The sequence below is a fragment of the Balaenoptera borealis genome, assembly GCF_965194805.1.
Source record: "Balaenoptera borealis genome assembly, chromosome: 12".
NCBI lineage: Eukaryota > Metazoa > Chordata > Mammalia > Artiodactyla > Balaenopteridae > Balaenoptera > Balaenoptera borealis.
In genome coordinates this window covers 29,065,647-29,073,613 of record NC_138869.1, presented here as the reverse complement: position 1 = coordinate 29,073,613, position 7,967 = coordinate 29,065,647, and the positions used below count along the sequence as shown (strand labels likewise).

At 41.1% G+C, this 7,967-nt stretch overlaps 1 protein-coding gene across 11 annotated transcripts in view; it reads left to right on the top strand.

Annotated features, from left to right (window-relative positions):
- The window catches only part of LOC309606953 (uncharacterized protein), a 431,574-nt gene that overhangs the window by 234,177 nt on the left and 189,430 nt on the right, over positions 1-7,967 (top strand). The window lies entirely within an intron of this gene.

The following is a 7,967-nucleotide window of genomic DNA, read 5'->3' as shown; positions in this document are numbered from 1 at the left end:
ATGATCAGAGGTCCCCCTAGAAAAAAATGACAAGTTGAAATTCTCATCATTTATGTCTGCTGCTCATTACCAGGTACAGAGAGCAGCTCTCCTTCTTCATGGGGAGCAGTTAGGTATCTTTAATAGAGCGATTTTACCGGAGCATTAATATAATTTCATTTCTATTTGACTGAGAGTAACTGTTAGCATTTTTGAGTGCCTGGTGTATTCTAGGCACTTAACATACATCATTTTCTTTATTTCACAAAAGAATCCAATGAGATAAGTAATATTTCCTTATTGAACTGTTAAGAAAACTAAGACCTAGGAAAGCTAAGTGATCGATCCCCAATCACCCAGCTAATTAGAGGCAGAGCCAAGATATGAACATCAGGTTTTATCTGTTCCAAATCATAGGTCTTTGCACTCCCCTTATTGCTGTTCGAGAAACTCTATAGAGAAAGGACTTACGGAAAGAAAAAAGGAATGAGATTTAGTAGAGGAGTCAAGTAAAATATGATTTATCACAAATATCCATAATGTATGACATATCTCTTGCTATGAAATAACTGAACAACCTCACTTCTTTTTTCATAAGCACTGGTCAGCCTCCATGAATCTCCCTGGGTATGTGCCCTAATGTCCCCTGTTCATCCCCAAGTCAGATAACCTCAAACCACACTGACATCACAATATTTATTTTGTTAACGGTAGGGAAGGTGGGGAATGGCCGTTTATGGGACATGCATTTCTTATTAGACTATTTAATTCCTAGTATTTGTGAGTACCAAGACCCAGTGTTCAACAATCACTCATTTCCATGAGGACCTGAGATTCTGAAAAGAAAGTTTCATTACAATTGTGGAGTCTCTGTCATTTCCAATTCGAGGATTATCTTCTCTTACTGTGAAATAATCGAATAGCCAGAGTCAGTATAGACGGAGAGAGAACAAAGGGCTGACATCTCTAAAAGGAGCAGAAGATGAGAGAGAGTAAAGGGAAAGCCAGTCTTCCAGGACCACACTTTGTGACTCTCTGCCATATTCATACCTCATCACTATGATGCGCCATCTTGAATATTCATGCCATTGCACTGTTTTTATTTTCTGAGTATTGGTTTCAATGCTTAATGATAATCCATGGGCTATCTTCTTCCCAGAAACAACCTCCTTATTCATGGACTGTCTGAATTGACTGCTCGATGTAGCAGTGATAAAAATAAAGTACAAGGGCTTCATGTTTCTTAATTACCAGAAAGGAGGGTAACTCGTAGTGCCGGGCCCTGAGGAGGTCTCCTCGCAAGTCCCGGTCACGTTCACCCCAGTTGCCCTCTTGGAGAGAGCTCTGTCTAGGAACTTTCAACCTTCAGGGTTGTAACGTGCTACCGTGCATGCACTTCTAGCCCTCCTTATCCCCAGGCGAAATATTGGGGTAACAACTGCCCTTTCATGATATTGTCCAGACCCTCTTAAGCCCACTCTCACACTCTGCAGCGTTCTTGTAGGCTGCTAGAAAAACTGGAGCTGGACAGGCTTATAAAAAACAAGAAACTTGCCTCCTCCTTAAAGATCCCATCCGCTCAGCATACTCTCCCTGGGGGGTTGTGCATTCTCTGGATCCCTCGACGTTCCAAGCAGAATCCTCAGCCAATAGCTTATGTTTGAGTCGAAATGAATCAAGGTAGCACGGGCACATGTTGTCATCATTTCCCTTTACAGATGGTGAAACCAAAACCAATAGGTCAAGATCATTTGCCTGGTGTTACAAACCTAACTGATCATAAATGGTCAGGCTGGCCATTCAATGCTTAAATAAGGGGTGTCTCGGTGGTTGTTGGAGATATATTTTTAGAAGATGGATAAAGTTGGGTGTTACCTAAGTAAGGTATCAAGAGCAGAAAATGAAAGGGAATGGGAGAGCAAGAGGGGACCGTGATGTGAAGGGTCTGTGGGAAGACCTCTTGGAGTCATGGGCTATGTGGCTAAGGAAGTGAAAGCTGTCTTTGCCACAGGCGGTTGAATGTAAGCTTTTAAGAGTGTGGGCTCACACTGTCACTAACTACGGAAAGTCAGAATGAAAGATACATTTGTCTTTGCCTCAGGTTTCCTCATTTCTTAAATGTACAAATAATACCACTGCCTCACAAGGTTGTTATATGGAAGAAATTAGATCATCTAGATCAGAGTTTCTCAACAGAAACATTATGGAAATTTGGGGCTGTATAATTCCTTGCTGGGGGTGGGGGTGAGGTTATCTTGTGCACTGTGGGATGTTTAGCAGCCTCCCTGGCCTCCCAGTAGATGCCAGAACAATATCCCCTACCCTCAGTCCTGACAATCAGAAATGTCTCCAGACATTGCCAAAGGTCACCTGGGAGGCAAAACTGCCCCCAGTTGAGAACCACAGATCTAAAGGCCTTGGTATAGTGGTAGGCATACAGCAAGTATTTAATAACTCATGCTATGATTGTTTACACCCCTATCTGCTCCTTCTTCCTTTCCAAGATGTCTTTTCTTTGACCCCTTCCAAATAACGCCATGTCTTCTGCCCCATCACTTGCATTCAAAACCACCTTCCTGAGGAAGGAAACTGACAAGCCCATTTACATTGGGAGTGTTTTCATTTTAATCAGGGTACAGCACCCTAAGTCAAGCTTAAAGAGGTTAAGTTTAGGCAACAGTGATCTGGGTGAAGCAAGTATTTTAGGGAAAATTTCTTCCTAAACTCTCAGAGGACAATCTATTCAAATTGTAACGTACGTTGCCCACTTGTAAGATGTGAACGAGTGCTTCTCAAAGTGTGTTCTCTGGAACACCAGTTCTAAGGGTATGGGAGTGTTATACAGTAAGAAGGTCCTTTGGTGAAAAGAATTTGAGAAATTCTGGGTCAGTCAAAACTAAACAAATCTCTTTACTTCTCAGGCCTGCTCAGAGCTTTTAAGATGCTACTATGCACTGCGATTATTCATGAAGAGATATGGTCTGTAGCTTTTCACAAACTCATTTTTACATAGCACTTAGTTTTTATGATAAAAGCCCTGCAGAAAGTAGGCATAGAGGGAACTTTCCTCAACATAATAAAGGCCATATATGACAAACCCACAGCCAACATCGTACACATAGCACTAATTTTTGTAGGCCAGGGGTCAGCAAAATACAGCCTGTAGGCCAAATCTGGTCTACTGCCTATTTTTGTAAATAAAATTTTACGGTAACACAGCCACACACATTTATTTATATATTATCTATGGCTGCTTTCAGACTACACAGTAATTTGAGTAGTGACAGACACCCTAAGGCCTACAAAACCGAAATCCTTCACTATCTGTTGTTTGAAGGAAAACGTTTATCAACTCCTATTACAGACTGAATGGTCTGTGAGATACACACTAGGAAACACTGTTTAGAGAACCTCAGTACTGGAGGATTTTTAAAGGTCACCTAGCGCATTTGTGGCAGTGTGACTTCACCATGACCAGATCCTTCAGCATCAGCTGGGGAGCTTGTTAAAAATGCAGATGCCTGGGACCCTGTCCTGACCCACTGAATCAGAACGTGTAGAGGAAAGGCCCAAGAACTGGTGTTTAAACAAATCACCTGCCAATTCTTATGCACAACTAAATTGGGTACCCTTGACCTCATCTGATTGTTAATCTAGTACCTGAATATCCCCCTCGTGGATCCCTGGCCTCCTTTAAACCTCCACGGTGGGGAACTCACTGCTTCCCAACAGTCCCTTCTACTCTTAGTCTGGAATAATTATCAGAAAGTTCTCTATGTGGAACACGAATGTGTCTTCTAGGAATGTCTCCCCGTTGGCTTTCACTTCCTTCCAATCTCACTTGTTGCCAGATGTGGAATATATTTAAGCAGGAAGGCAGAGGGCACAGTTACTCAACCAAAACCTATATTTTCTTCTTCTCTAGATCTAATATTCCTCAGGAAGCCTTCTCTGGCTTCTCTAGACAGGATTAAGTACATCCTGCCCTGAACTCTCAAAGTACCCTGCAGGCTCCCCTGTGCGTGCATTCTCCACATTTCTGCAATTCAGGGTTGTAGTGAAAGGCACAGACATCTGACAAAGTCAAATAAACTTGAAGCCCTACCCCAGCCAGTGGATTCCTGGTGGTGGGCCCTTGGGCAAGGTACTTTCTCTTGGGCCTTCGTTGTCTTATCTGTAAAAAGGGTATGATCATAGCACCTACCTGGGGAGAGTTCTGAGACTATCCCAGGTGCAGGGCTTAGCTCAGAGCTGGTTTCCGGTAAGTGTTCAATCAATGTCAGCAAGGAGGTGATAAGGTTGATATGGCCCCCAATGAGTGCTGAACTTCTCCAGGGAAGGGACCATCTATAACTTATCTTGCTTTGGACCCCCAGTGCCCATCACACAATAAATGCCTAAAAAGAAAAGATTTACTAAAGGAATGATTAAGTTCTAAAAAAGGGCAGATAAAACAGTGGTCAAGAGCAATGGGACTGGAAGATCATCCACCCAGTTTCAAATCCCTTCACCACCTGTTGCTTCATGTGTGGTCCTAAGGAAAGAGCTTGATTTCTCTAAGTTTTAGTTTACTCCAGGGTAAAATAGAGTCCTTCCTTGGGTGGTTGGGAATATTAAGTAAGATAATGCAGGCAAAGCATTTAGCACATAACAAAAGGTCAATAAGTGCTAAAAAAAAAAATAATAATTGTTATCCTTATTACTACTATTACCATTATTGTTAATAATATCCCCTCTACATGCCCCAGTGGTTGCTGGGATAAGAGGCTTGCCTGGAAAAGATACCTTTGCTCATGGAGAAGTCTTATCTCTGGGGTTTTTTTTAATACTTTCTACCCTAGATCCCTTGGGAAACAGATAGCCAGGGAGACAGCTTGAAGTTGGGACTAGGATAATGGAGGCCTATGCAAATCCATCCAAGAATTATACACATAGTAAATCCTGGGGCTACAAAGCTCTGCATGGTTAACATTTCCCTCCAAGCCATAAACCAGACACTGCTCTTCCCCCCAACTGTTTGTAGCATGTTAGGTGCAGATTTAATTAAACTCCTAAACAAGGAAACGATGGTACCCAACGGAGATGGAGGAATGTCTTGTGTCCAGACCAAATAAAGGAGAAACCATAAATACCAGGGCTCTGAGACATCAACATTTATACTCAGAAAGCTCTTCTTACTGCTAAACCTGACTCTTTAATCCCTCAGAGGTCTGCCTTGATTACCTCCCTCTGAGTTGAGACTTTTGGCCAAATATGAGCACCTGCTTCTAAAGAGGTCAAGTAAGTTGAATGTTTAATGTCCTACTCTATGAGCTGGATACTGGTCAAGGCCCTGGGGGCAAAAGATAGACACACAGTTCTTTCCCTTATGGAGCTAATAGTCCAATGGGGGACAGAAACATCAACCAGAGAATCACATTCATAAATGTAAAATTACAAGGAAGAGTATTACGAAGTAAAGACTCAGCGGTGCTTTGAGATCATATAATGGTTAATTGTCTGCAAGGAGGACAGGGAAATTTTCCATTGGGAGCTAATAAAATCGGTGGAGATCTGATGGATGGACAGGAGTTCTTTAGATAACAGGAACAGGGGATTGGTTTGGAGAGTGATGCTGGCAGAGGAATAGCATGTGCAAAGGCCCTGTGAAAGGAGGGAAGAAGGTATCTCAGAGGAACTGAAAGGAGGCCTGCATGGTGATAAGAGCAAAGAGCATGGTACAAAATGAAGCTGGAGAGGAGAGGGAGGTCAGAACTACGGCAACACATAGTCGGCCTAACAAATATGGTGTTTATTGTAAGAGCAAAGAGAAGCCATTGAAATATTATGAGCAGTGGACTGATGCAATGCGCATTTCAAAAAAAATCAGAAGAGACTAGATTGAAGAGACCAGCTGGGAAGCTATTACAGGTTGTCTGGCAAGAGACGATGGTGGCATGGACTGTGTGATGACAGTGAAGCTGAAGAGACGTAGACGACAGACCCAAGAGATGGAACTGAGATGAGAAAACAACACTTTAGATTTGAAACTAGGAAATGCATAGCTCCATTCTTCTAAAATATAACATGGGAATGTAAAAGCCTCCAAAGATAGAAAACAGCAAGTTATTCAGTCTTACTAGGCAATGCTAATGACATTATAAATCCATACTGCTGCATTACAAACTTAGCTTAAGAACTATCTGCACGATTTTCAATAAGGGTGCCAAGATCATTCAATGGGGAGAGGACAGTCTTCTCAACAAATGGTGTTGGCAAAACTGGATGTCCATAGCCAAGAGAATAAAATTGGACTCTTACTAATACCACATACAAAAATTAACTCAGAAATGGATCAAAGACCTAAGACTGTAAAACTCTCAGAAGAAAACATAGGACAAAAACGTCATGGTATTTGATTTGGCAATGATTTCTTGGACATGACACTAAAAGCAAAGGTAGCAACTGAAAAAATAAACTGGAACTCATGAAAATTAGAAAATTTTGTGCATCAAAAGACACTGTCAACAGAATAAAAAAGCAACCCACAGAATGGGAGAAAATATTAGCAAATCATATATTTGATTAGGGATTAATATGCAGGATCTATATAGAACTCCTAAAACTGAACTGCAAAAGAGAAACAAACAAACAAAAACCTGATTCAAAATAGAGCAAGGATCTGAATAGACACTTCTCCACAGAAGATATACAAATGACCAACAAGCACATGAAAAGATGTTCAATATCACTAATCATTAGGGAAAGGCAAATCAAAACTACAATATGCCACCTCAAACCCATAAGGAGGGCTACTATCAAAACATTTAAAAAGCAATGTGTTGGTGAAGAAATGGAGAAATTGGAACCCTTGTGCACTGTTGGTGGAAATGTAAAATGGTAGGGTTACTGTAGAGAACAAAAAATTAAAAACAGAATCACCATATGATTCAGCAATCCCACTTGTGACATATATTCCCAAAAGAACCGAAAGCAGGGTCTCAAAGAGATGGGCACTCCCATGTTCACAGCAGCATTATTCACAATAGTTGAAACACGGAAACAACCCAAGAGTTCACTGACGGATGAGTGGATAAACAAAATGTGGTATATTCAGACAATTGAGTATTATTCAGCCTTAAGAAGGAAGGAAATTCTGACACACGCTACAACATGGATGAAACGTGAGGACATTATGTTAAGTGAAATAAGCTAGTCACAAAAAGTCAAATACAGTATTCGACTTTTTGTAGTACAGATGCTACTTATATGAGGAACTTAGCGTAGTCAAATTCATAGAAACAACATGGGGTGTATTTTTCAATTGGTCGATGAAAAGAGTTCTGGAGATGGATGGTGGTGATGGTAGCACAACATTATGAATATGTTTAATACCGCTGACCTTTCCACTTCAAATGATTAAAATGGGAAATTTTATGTTATATATATTTTACCACAATAAAAATTTGGGGAAATAATCTGGCACAAACTTAAGGATTCACTGTGAAGGGCACAACATGGAGACTGACTGCCTAGGCTCTGGTTAAGTGGAGTATATAATTCCATGACAAAAATTCCAAGTTAAAAGAAAGGACTATCTGCAGTAGTACAGAGGGTTTGAGACTAGCATCAGAGGCAGAAGAGAGTGAGTTCAAATCCAACTCAGCCACTTCCTGGCAAGTGACTAGTAATACGTTCATCTTGACCCTCAGTTTTCTCATCAGTACAAAGGAAATGATGAACCTGGCCTTGTTGGGTTATGATAAGGTCAGAAGGAGATTAGGTGAGAATTAAATGTTGATCATGTGTTTCAGTTGCCTGATACTGAGCCTGGACTACATATATGTTAGCTTGTATCTCCAAATAAAACACTGCCCCATAGAAACAGACACAACAGAAAGATGAAGGGTGATTTCTTCAAGGATGGGAAAGTTGTACCATGTTCTCCATCCCTAGCAGGATAGAAGATCATCTTCAACAGTGGCTGATGGACGAGAATCACAGGCGTA